Source organism: Salvelinus namaycush, chromosome 3, assembly GCF_016432855.1.
Source record: "Salvelinus namaycush isolate Seneca chromosome 3, SaNama_1.0, whole genome shotgun sequence".
Lineage (NCBI taxonomy): Eukaryota > Metazoa > Chordata > Actinopteri > Salmoniformes > Salmonidae > Salvelinus > Salvelinus namaycush.
In genome coordinates this window covers 89,133,028-89,139,973 of record NC_052309.1, presented here as the reverse complement: position 1 = coordinate 89,139,973, position 6,946 = coordinate 89,133,028, and the positions used below count along the sequence as shown (strand labels likewise).

The following is a 6,946-nucleotide window of genomic DNA, read 5'->3' as shown; positions in this document are numbered from 1 at the left end:
TAACAACCAGGGAATCAGCTGTCCGCTTCAGTAACAACCAGGGAATCAGCTGTCCGCTTCAGTAACAACCAGGGAATCAGCTGTCCGCTTCAATAACAACCAGGGAATCAGCTGTCCGCTTCAGTAACAACCAGGGAATCAGCTGTCCGCTTCAATAACAACCAGGGAATCAGCTGTCCGCTTCAGTAACAACACAGGGAATCAGCTGTCCGCTTCAATAACAACCAGGGAATCAGCTGTCCGCTTCAGTAACAACCAGGGAATCAGCTGTCCGCTTCAATAACAACCAGGGAATCAGCTGTCCGCTTCAATAACAACGCAGGGAATCAGCTGTCCGCTTCAATAACAACAAGGGAATCAGCTGTCCGCTTCAATAACAACCAGGGAATCAGCTGTCCGCTTCAATAACAACCAGGGAATCAGCTGTCCACTTCAATAACAACCAGGGAATCAGCTGTCCGCTTCAATAACAACACAGGGAATCAGCTGTCCGCTTCAATAACAACGCAGGGAATCAGCTGTCCGCTTCAATAACAACCAGGGAATCAGCTGTCCGCTTCAATAACAACCAGGGAATCAGCTGTCCGCTTCAGTAACAACGCAGGGAATCAGCTGTCCGCTTCAATAACAACCAGGGAATCAGCTGTCCACTTCAATAACAACCAGGGAATCAGCTGTCCGCTTCAGTAACAACCAGGGAATGAGCTGTCCGCTTCAGTAACAACCAGGGAATCAGCTGTCTGCTTCAATAACAACGCAGGGAATCAGCTGTCCGCTTCAATAACAACCAGGGAATCAGCTGTCCGCTTCAATAACAACCAGGGAATCAGCTGTCCGCTTCAATAACAACCAGGGAATCAGCTGTCCGCTTCAATAACAACCAGGGAATCAGCTGTCCACTTCAATAACAACCAGGGAATCAGCTGTCCGCTTCAATAACAACCAGAGAATCAGCTGTCCACTTCAATAACAACCAGGGAATCAGCTGTCCGCTTCAATAACAACCAGGGAATCAGCTGTCCGCTTCAATAACAACACAGGGAATCAGCTGTCCGCTTCAATAACAACCAGGGAATCAGCTGTCTGCTTCAATAACAACGCAGGGAATCAGCTGTCCGCTTCAATAACAACCAGGGAATCAGCTGTCCACTTCAATAACAACGCAGGGAATCAGCTGTCCACTTCAATAACAACGCAGGGAATCAGCTGTCCACTTCAATAACAACCAGGGAATCAGCTGTCCGCTTCAGTAACAACCAGGGAATCAGCTGTCCGCTTCAATAACAACACAGGGAATCAGCTGTCCGCTTCAGTAACAACGCAGGGAATCAGCTGTCCGCTTCAATAACAACCAGGGAATCAGCTGTCCGCTTCAATAACAACCAGGGAATCAGCTGTCTGCTTCAATAACAACGCAGGGAATCAGCTGTCCGCTTCAATAACAACGCAGGGAATCAGCTGTCCGCTTCAATAACAACCAGGGAATCAGCTGTCCGCTTCAGTAACAACCAGGGAATCAGCTGTCCGCTTCAATAACAACCAGGGAATCAGCTGTCCGCTTCAGTAACAACCAGGGAATCAGCTGTCTGCTTCAATAACAACCAGGGAATCAGCTGTCTGCTTCAATAACAACGCAGGGAATCAGCTGTCCGCTTCAGTAACAACCAGGGAATCAGCTGTCTGCTTCAATAACAACCAGGGAATCAGCTGTCCGCTTCAATAACAACCAGGGAATCAGCTGTCTGCTTCAATAACAACCAGGGAATCAGCTGTCCGCTTCAATAACAACCAGGGAATCAGCTGTCCGCTTCAATAACAACCAGGGAATCAGCTGTCCGCTTCAATAACAACGCAGGGAATCAGCTGTCTGCTTCAATAACAACCAGGGAATCAGCTGTCCGCTTCAATAACAACCAGGGAATCAGCTGTCCACTTCAATAACAACCAGGGAATCAGCTGTCCGCTTCAATAACAACCAGGGAATCAGCTGTCCGCTTCAGTAACAACCAGGGAATCAGCTGTCCGCTTCAATAACAACACAGGGAATCAGCTGTCCGCTTCAATAACAACCAGGGAATCAGCTGTCCGCTTCAATAACAACCAGGGAATCAGCTGTCCACTTCAATAACAACCAGGGAATCAGCTGTCTGCTTCAATAACAACCAGGGAATCAGCTGTCCGCTTCAATAACAACCAGGGAATCAGCTGTCCACTTCAATAACAACGCAGGGAATCAGCTGTCCACTTCAATAACAACCAGGGAATCAGCTGTCCGCTTCAATAACAACGCAGGGAATCAGCTGTCCGCTTCAATAACAACCAGGGAATCAGCTGTCCACTTCAATAACAACCAGGGAATCAGCTGTCCACTTCAATAACAACGCAGGGAATCAGCTGTCCACTTCAATAACAACCAGGGAATCAGCTGTCCGCTTCAATAACAACCAGGGAATCAGCTGTCCGCTTCAATAACAACGCAGGGAATCAGCTGTCCACTTCAATAACAACCAGGGAATCAGCTGTCCACTTCAATAACAACGCAGGGAATCAGCTGTCCACTTCAATAACAACCAGGGAATCAGCTGTCTGCTTCAATAACAACGCAGGGAATCAGCTGTCCGCTTCAATAACAACCAGGGAATCAGCTGTCCGCTTCAATAACAACGCAGGGAATCAGCTGTCCACTTCAATAACAACCAGGGAATCAGCTGTCCACTTCAATAACAACGCAGGGAATCAGCTGTCCGCTTCAATAACAACCAGGGAATCAGCTGTCCGCTTCAATAACAACCAGGGAATCAGCTGTCCGCTTCAGTAACAACCAGGGAATCAGCTGTCCACTTCAATAACAACCAGGGAATCAGCTGTCCGCTTCAATAACAACGCAGGGAATCAGCTGTCCGCTTCAATAACAACCAGGGAATCAGCTGTCCGCTTCAATAACAACCAGGGAATCAGCTGTCCGCTTCAATAACAACGCAGGGAATCAGCTGTCCGCTTCAATAACAACGCAGGGAATCAGCTGTCCGCTTCAATAACAACCAGGGAATCAGCTGTCTGCTTCAATAACAACCAGGGAATCAGCTGTCCGCTTCAGTAACAACGCAGGGAATCAGCTGTCCGCTTCAATAACAACCAGGGAATCAACTGTCCGCTTCAATAACAACCAGGGAATCAGCTGTCTGCTTCAATAACAACGCAGGGAATCAGCTGTCCGCTTCAATAACAACCAGGGAATCAGCTGTCCGCTTCAATAACAACCAGGGAATCAGCTGTCCGCTTCAGTAACAACCAGGGAATCAGCTGTCTGCTTCAATAACAACCAGGGAATCAGCTGTCCGCTTCAATAACAACCAGGGAATCAGCTGTCCGCTTCAGTAACAACCAGGGAATCAGCTGTCCGCTTCAATAACAACCAGGGAATCAGCACCCCTCAAATCGCAAAGTACGGAATGTTTACCCCCCAATAGCAACACACAGAACCTACTCCACTCCAATAGCAACACACAGAACCTGCTCCACTCCAATAGCAACACACAGAACCTGCTCCACTCCAATAGCAACACACAGAACCTGCTCCACTCCAATAGCACTGCATAGCGACACACACAGACAGAAACTTCTCACTGGGAAGCTTTATTAACCAGGCCAATTAAATGACTGGGACACAGCCAGCCAGCCAGCCAGCCAGCCAGCCAGCCAGCCAGCCAGCCAGCCAGCCAGTCAGCTAAATCTCAGAGGATTAAACTCCTACACATCATTTAACATGAATGGCCCTCTGTCTGGAGAGCCTGGAGTTATGGAGTGAATAACCTACAGTACAGACAGTGGATGCATCCCAAATGGCATTCCCTATGGGCCTTGGTCAAACGTAGTGCACTATAAAGGGAATAGGGTGCCAATTGGGACGTAGCCAGTGTTAATGTGATGCCACTCCTCCTGAGGGATCGTGGGTCTAACAGTGGCTGCTTAGTGACTCCTATCAGTCAAAGGGTTGGACTCTGTCCACAGACGATGCCATCGCACTGCACACTGCCCTATCCCATCTGGACAAGAGGAATACCTATGTAAGAATGAAGTTCATTGACTATAGCTCAGCATTCAACACCATAGTGCCCTCCAAGCTCATCATTAAGCTGGAGGCCCTGGGTCTGAACCCCACCCTGTGCAACTGGGTCCTGGACTTCTTGACTGGCCGCCCCCAGGTGGTGAAGGTAGGAAACAACATCTACACTTCGCTGATCCTCAACACTGGGGCCCCACAAGGGTGCGTGCTCAGCCCCCTCCTGTACTCCCTGTTCACCCACGACTGCGTGGCCACGCACACCTCCAACTCAATCATCAAGTTTGCTGACGACACAACAGTAGTAGGCCTGATTACCAACGATGATGAGACGGCCTACAGGGAGGATGATGAGACAGCCTACAGGGGGCCCTGGGAGTGTGGTGCCAGGAAAATAACCTCTCACTCAACGTCAACAAAACAAAAGAGATATCAGGAAACATCAGAGGGTGCACCCCCCTATCCACATCGACAGGACAGCAGTAGATAGACAATCTGAAATCAGCCGTTTCCAGCTACAATAGTCAGTTACAACATTAACAATGTCTACACTGTGATCAAAAATGTGATTTTCTTATAAAAACAAGGACATTTCTAAGTGACCCCAAACTTTTGAACGGTAGTGTATATATTGTATTCTATTCTACTGTATTTTAGTCAATGCCACTCCGACATTGCTCGTCCTAATATTTATCATTTCTTAATTCCATTATTTTACTTTTAGATGTGTGTGTATTGTTGTGTATTGTTAGGTATTGCTCCACTGTCGGAGCTAGTAACACAAGTATTTCGCTACACCCCCAATACCATCTGCTAAATATGTGTATGTGACCAATACAATTTGATTTTATTTAATTTGCCCTCAGGCCAAATTACCCGAAGTGTGAATGACCACTGGCACTGCTCAGGTTATATCCATTAGCTACCCACCTCATCGCCAAAATAGTCCTCAATCATTTTCAATGATGACCCTTTTGACTGGCAGAGAAGTCTGGTTCATTTACCCCAGCACTTTTAGCTTGCAGTCATTCATAAGTACAATGGAGAGCGAGAGAGAGAGCGAGAGAGAGCGAGAGAGAGCGAGAGAGAGAGCGAGAGAGAGAGCGAGAGAGAGAGCGAGAGAGAGCGAGAGAGAGCGAGAGAGAGCGAGAGCGAGAGAGAGAGAGAGAGAGAGAGAGAGAGAGAGAGAGAGAGAATGAGAGGGCAAGGAGAGAGCAAGCCAGATGACAGTAGGAGAGGACACACAACTGTTAAGTGACATTAGCTGTTAGTATAGTTTTATATATTTTATTTCAACAGGGAGTCATGCTGAGTCCAAGGTCTCTTTCACAGCTGATCCCTGTATACACATCAATACACCTCAATATACACTAAAAGCATCACTAAACACATCAATACACATCAATACACCTCAATATATACTAAACATATCACTATTCACTTCACTATTTACATCAATACACCTCAATATACACTAAAGACATCATTAAACACATCATTAAACACATCACTAAACACATCACTATTTACATCAATACACCTCAATATACACTAAAGACATCATTAAACACATCATTAAACACATCACTAAACACATCACTATTTACATCAATACACCTCAATATACACTAAAAACATCACTATTCACATCACTATTCACATCAATGCACCTCAATATACACTATTCACATCAATACACCTCAATATACACAAAACACATCACTAAACACATCACTATTTACATCAATACACCTCAATATACACTATTCACATCACTATTCACATCAATGCACCTCAATATACACTAAACACATCGCTAGTCACATCACTATTCACATCAATTTTCACATCAATGGTCACATCAATACATGAAAAGCAAAACACAATCATAGAAAACAAACATATTTTTCAGTAAAAAGGTCCTCCTTTTCATTACTTACTTCACTGACTTACTCCAGTTACTTACTTTTTAAAAATGTAACCTTTAACTAGGCAAGTCAGTTTTAAGAACAAATTCGGCCTACCGGGGAACAGTGGGTTGTTTTGTCAGAGGCTGAACGACAGATTTTTACCTTGTCAGCTCGGGGATTCGATCCAGCAACCTTTCGGTTACTGGCCCAACGCTCTAACCACTTACTTCTGTAACTTACTTCTGTAACTTACTTCTGTAACTTACTTCAGTTACTTACTTCATGTACTTACTTCTGTTACTAGTAGTTACTTAATTCAGTTACTTACTTCTGTTACTAGTAGTTACTTACTTCAGTTACTTACTTCTGTAACTTACTTCAGTTGCTAGTAGTTACTTACTTCAGTTACTAGTGGTTACCTACTTAAGTTACTAGTAGTTACTTACTTCAGTTATTTACTTATTTACTTCAGTTACTTACTTCAATTACTTACTTCAGTTACTAGTAGTTTCTTACTTCAGTTACTTACTTCAGTTACTAGTAGTTACTTACTTCAGTTACTTACTCAGTTACTATTAGTTACTTACTCCAGTTACTTTCTTCAGTTACTTACTTCAGTTACTAGTAGTTACTTACTTCAGTTACTTACTCAGTTACTATTAGTTACTTACTCCAGTTACTTTCTTCAGTTACTTACTTCAGTTACTAGTAGTTACTTACTTCAGTTACTTACTCCAGTTACTTACTCAGTTACTTACTCAGTTACTAGTAGTTACTTAGCCACTACATTCTGTACGTTGACGACAAAGCCCAAGCTATGTGTCCGTCACATTAGTAAGTATTGACTATGACTAATAGCTGTGCCTGGTGTTTATGTGTTTGTGTGTGTGTATGTTTATGTGTGTGTGTGTGTGTCCATCCGTTAGGTACCTTACTTACTTCTGTTACTTTCTTGAGTTACAAGTAGTTACTT

At 44.6% G+C, this 6,946-nt stretch overlaps 1 protein-coding gene across 1 annotated transcript in view; it reads left to right on the top strand.

The window, feature by feature from the left end:
* LOC120041940 (protein sidekick-2-like) overlaps window positions 1-6,946 on the top strand; it is a 138,918-nt gene that overhangs the window by 14,896 nt on the left and 117,076 nt on the right. The gene's annotated exons all lie outside the window — the stretch shown is intronic.